Source organism: Octopus sinensis, linkage group LG5 (genome assembly GCF_006345805.1).
Source record: "Octopus sinensis linkage group LG5, ASM634580v1, whole genome shotgun sequence".
In the NCBI taxonomy this organism is placed as follows: domain Eukaryota; kingdom Metazoa; phylum Mollusca; class Cephalopoda; order Octopoda; family Octopodidae; genus Octopus; species Octopus sinensis.
The window spans coordinates 17,969,634-17,974,952 of record NC_043001.1 but is presented as its reverse complement, the minus strand read 5'-3'; the positions used below and the strand labels follow the sequence as shown (position 1 = coordinate 17,974,952).

Below are 5,319 nucleotides of genomic sequence, written 5' to 3'. Positions count from 1 at the left end.
TTTTGTCTAACATTGTTTTGGTTTTTGATGAGATTGTTCATTAATGTGTTTTCAGTTCGATTTTTAAACATTATTGTCAAAAAATAGAGGGGTCATTGCCATCCATCGCCCTCTTTTAGGAACAGCATTATCGCCACATTTTTCTTCAACGCCTCTCTGGCTCTCTACCATCACAAGGGTGCGGTTCTGTCCACTTCGGGAACCAATGGTGTAGACTTTCAGTGAAATTCCATTGGGGTATAACAAATAAACAAATTTAAGTTCAAAACATTTGTACTTATTACGTACCTACGTACCATATTTTCAATAAAATTGGAAACAATACTATGTTGACCTATGATTCTGTCACAAATTGCTATTATGGTGTTAATTTCATTTATCATTATTCCTGCTTTTATCGTTGCGAGTGGTGATTTAGCTGAAGTGGTAGATCGTTTGCTTAGCATGCGAGGGGTACCAGGATCGATACCCAGATTCTTCGTTTCTCTCTTATATTTTTTAGCTTGTTGATGGATTGTTCATTTATGTGTTACTGAATTTTGGTGTGTTGAAATCGCGTTAGAACTTGAAATGTCTTTTCTTTTTGGGTATGTGACAAATTGATCAACACTGCTCTTTTTTTTATATATTTGTATATATGTATAATACGAAGCTTGAAATGGGTTAATCATCTGAATTTATTCATTTGCTTCAAATAATGCATAAAAGAATTTTCGGAAGTACTCTACAAGCCTGCATATGTGTAGATCACGTGATGACATATCACTGTCCTATTTCTTTACTACCCGCAAGGGGCTAAACACAGAGAGGACAAACAAGGAGAGATAAACGGATTAAGTCGATTATATCGACCCCAGTGCGTAACTGGTACTTAATTTATCGACCCCGAAAGGATGAAAGGCAAAGTCGACTTCGGCGGAATTTGAACTCAGAACGTAACGGCAGACGAAATACGGCTACGCATTTCGCCCGGCGTGCTAACGTTTCTGCCAGCTCACCGCTTTCAATGATGACGTATCACTGTCATCGTTGTAGACGTCGTAGGTAGACAATATCACAGTAAAATTTCGTTACGCAAATATCCAACACATTATCTTCACTCTGCTTCGTTGTGTGACATCATTAATTTATAACCATTTCCTTACATATATGTAAGACAAAGTAATTATTTTCCTTTCATATGATATGTTTGGCCAAATTCGTATAATTCCCCAATATAAGGTACGCGATCTTTTCGGTTTGAACGGCAGTTTTTTCTAGCGGTGTCATATGAAATTGTCACCCATAATTATGACCCTAGTATCGATCTATTGCTTTTCAATCTGTTTTAGAGTTAGGGTTAGGGGTGGGGGGAAGGGTATCTTTTTTTCTTCACAAATGTAAATAAACCCAATCTGTTTCTTAAACGAGGGACATATTCATACGGCACAGAATGTTTTTTTTTATCTCAATGGACGTCAGTGATTGGTTGAAATTGCAGAAATTGAAGAAAAAAACAACAACAAATATCTTACAAACTACAGAATTTTCTCAATAAAGCCAAGAGAAAAAAGATGTTTTATAAACACATTCTAGCAGTATACGAAGTTTAAAAGTGTTTAGTTACGTGGAAATTATTTTAAAAAGCTGCCGATCAAACCGAAAAGATCCGAGGTACGTTCTCTGGCTCTTTGATTAGTGATTATAGCGCCAGAGGTCAATCCTATAGCTAGATTGGTGATTATATCGCCATAGGTCAACCTTGGATGTCAAAAATACTGTTTTCGATTTTGCTTCACATAATAATTGCAAATGTTTCATAATTTATATTTGACATTAAATTTGTATAGAATAAGATTGTTAGATTATATGCATAGGCGCAGGAGTGGCTGCGTGGTAAGTATCTTGCTTACCAACTACATTGTTCCGGGTTCAGTCGACTTTGCCTTTCATTTTTTCAGGGTCGATAAATTAAGTACCAGTTGCGTTCTAGGGTCGATCTAATCGATTGCCCCACTCCCAAAAAATTTCGAGCCTTGTGCCTAGAGTAGAAAAGAATAGGTGACTGTCACCTTGGGCAAATGTCTTTTACTATTGCCTCGGGCCGACCAAAGCCTTGTGAGTGGATTTGGTAGACAGAAACTGAAAGAAGCCCATCGTATATATGTGTATATATATATATGTGTGTGTGTGTGCGTGTGTGTGCGTTCGTGTGCCTGTGTTTGATCCCCCAACATCGCTTGACAACCAATGCTGGTGTATTTACATCCCCGTAACTTAGCGGTTCGGGAAAAAAGAGACCGATGGAATAAGTACTAGGTTTACAAAGAATCAGTCCTGGGGTCGATTTGCTCGACTAAAGGCGGTGCTCCAGCATGGCCACAGTCAAATGACTGAAACAAGTAAAAGAGTAAAAGAGTAAGAGAGTCAAAGAAAAATCTTTTTTTACATAAGAAAAAATTATTCTGAAGGTCTTTTTGTTGAGGTTAAATACGTTTTGAAATTTCGTTTCGATTTGTCAACGTATGCGATGTTCTTTTACCTGCAAAATGATTTTTATCTACAGGTAGTTTTATTCACTTAATTTTTACGATGAACAATTATTTTTCGCATTTCTATTGGCAATATTCAACTGCTAAATTAATTATTGCTATGTATTTTTTGTATAAAGTTTTTTTTTTTAGAGCACTCCGTCGGTTACGACGAAGAGGGTTCCGGTTGATCCGAATCAACGGAACAGCCTGCTCGTGAAATTAACGTGTAAGTGGCTGAGCACTCCACAGACACGTGTACCCTTAACGTAGTTCTCGGGGATATTCAGCGGGACACAGAGAGTGACAAGGCCGGCCCCTTGAAATACAGGTACAACAGAAACAGGAAGTAAGAGTGAGAGAAAGTTTTGGTGAAAGAGTACAGCAGGGATCACCACCATCCCTGCCGGAGCCTCGTAGAGCTTTAGGTGTTTTCGCTCAATAAACACTCACAACGCCCGGTCTGGGAATCGAAACCGTGATCCTACGACCGCGAGTCCGCTGCCCTAACCACTGGGCCATTGCGCCTCAATTATTGCTATAACAATCATGTATCTACATATATGACGTGAATTTCATGTTACATACATAGTAATAGCTGTGTAAGGGCTAAGTACGACTGGGGAATTAGCTCAAGTGGTAGAGCGCTCGCTTAGCATGTGAGAGGTACCGGGATCGATACCCGGATTCTCCATTACGACTAATTTTTTTTGTTGCTTCCCCTCATTTTCGTTAGAAAGCATTGTTAATTCATGTTTTATGGTGTTGTAGTTTCTATGAATTGCTTTGCGTACTTTGATTTGTGACAAATTGCATTACAATATTTCTTAGATTAGAGAAGAGCTCCATTTAATCTTTTGGTAGTGTTAAAAATGATGGTTCATCACAATTCTATATGGTAATTCCGTGGATGGGCTCCAGACTAACAGGTTTTTACACAAACCTATCAGTAATTCAGTAATGAACCTATAATGACCACTGGAAACAGCTGTAAGCCAAATTTGCTCCAGTAAAGGAATGATATGTAATGACCATTATTTTTAACTTGTTTCTTATATATACATTATTTTAAACTTATCTCTAATATATATATATATATATATATTATATATATATATATATATATATATATATATATTATATATATATATTATATATATATATATATATATATATATTTAAGGAAAATGCCACTTATATTTGAACACTATACAAATATTCTTTTAAAAAAACTTTACTTTTAATTTTTCTAAATTTAATTATTTAATTGTTACAGTTGAAAAGGTCTCAAAATGACCGAAACCGGTACTGAAATGTTCTTTACAAAATTATTTTAGAATTTTCTATCTTGACTTGTTTTTTCATATATATATATATATATATATATATATATATATATATATATATTGATAGAAATGGTAAGACAACAAAAGAATGAAAGAGACCTCGATATTATGTAAATAGAGGAATTTATCTGTAAATGTAATATGTGACAATTATTCCGTAGCCATGATAAAACTCCGAGTTTCGGATGTCGGGGCGGAAATCCACGCCGCCATCTCCTCAGTTATCCGGCCAACGGAAAAATGCTATGAAAATATAAATAATATTCAACAACTACTGTAGTTGAATAATATTCTTAGGGCCGCAATTTACTCTCACGCAGCACCTTTCTGAGCTTGTCGCTAATTCAGTTCTTAACAAAATTGAAAACTGTTAACAGTTTTGAAGAGGACTGGTTGTTAGCTACAGTTTGGCATTAAAAAATTGAGATTTGATCCAGTAGAAAAAAAGTTTACATGAAAAATTTGTAGCAACGTTTATAGGAGAGTAAGTAACGGCATTAATCAAGTTTAGATTTTAATAACTTTTTTGTTTTTTAAAAGCAAAATATATTCATCTTAGCTTCAATGATAGCAAAAAACATGAAGAATTTCTGTTTTGTTCCCATACAACAAAAGTTTATATAAAAGATGTTGTGTGGTAAAATATGAAAAAGAAATATAAGGCAAAAAATTGGATTTAAGTATAATTAACTTTTTTATTTTAAAAACAATCTATATTTTAATTAACTCTAAATGATAGAGCTCAATTCGAGGAATTTCATGGTATCAATCTCATACAATGAAGTTTTAAAAGAAAATAAAGTTATGAATGTTTGTTTCTCAAATTTGAGGGTGATGATATAGTTCTATACCTTTTTATAAGGGGTCTTTTAATATATGTCACCGGCGTCATTGAGGTAAGAAAAAAATTATCAACGACACCGCTAGTTGACTCATTTGACAAATTATTAATTAGCATAATAGCATAGCCTGGAAAAAAGCATGGATTACATGGAACAATGCGAGCAAGAGAAATAATATTCTTAAAGTTATAAATCTGGAAAATTAGAGGACAAGTTATTACTGAGATTCGAACCCAAGAGCCCTCGAACGAGAGTCCGCTACTCTATCCACTAGGCCAAGTGCCTCCACGGTATATTTTATGTAACGAAATATTATTGCGATATTTTCTGCCTGTGACATCTACAATGACAAAACACTTATGTATCGTCACTTGATCTACACACACGTAAGTTTGTAGAGTAATTCTTGTATACAGGTGCACAACTAAAACAAAAAGGGATAGGGCTGGGGTGGGGGGCATCAGGTGCACTGTTGGCGAATTTCGCAGTACGCTTGATGCGCCCCCGCCATCTCTGTATCTCCCTTTGCTTTCAGTTGCAGTATACCTGAGCAAATGATTAAACAAATGATTAAATACTGGAGAATGAACAATACATAAAAAAATAGAAAAAACATTGGAA

General features: G+C 35.3%; 1 non-coding gene across 1 annotated transcript; it reads left to right on the top strand.

Moving 5' to 3' along the window:
- The first annotated feature begins 3,131 nt into the window (after positions 1-3,131).
- Positions 3,132-3,204, top strand: Trnaa-agc. Its single transcript has one exon. It is a non-coding gene; the product is annotated as a tRNA-Ala (tRNA).
- The last annotated feature ends 2,115 nt before the right edge of the window (positions 3,205-5,319 follow it).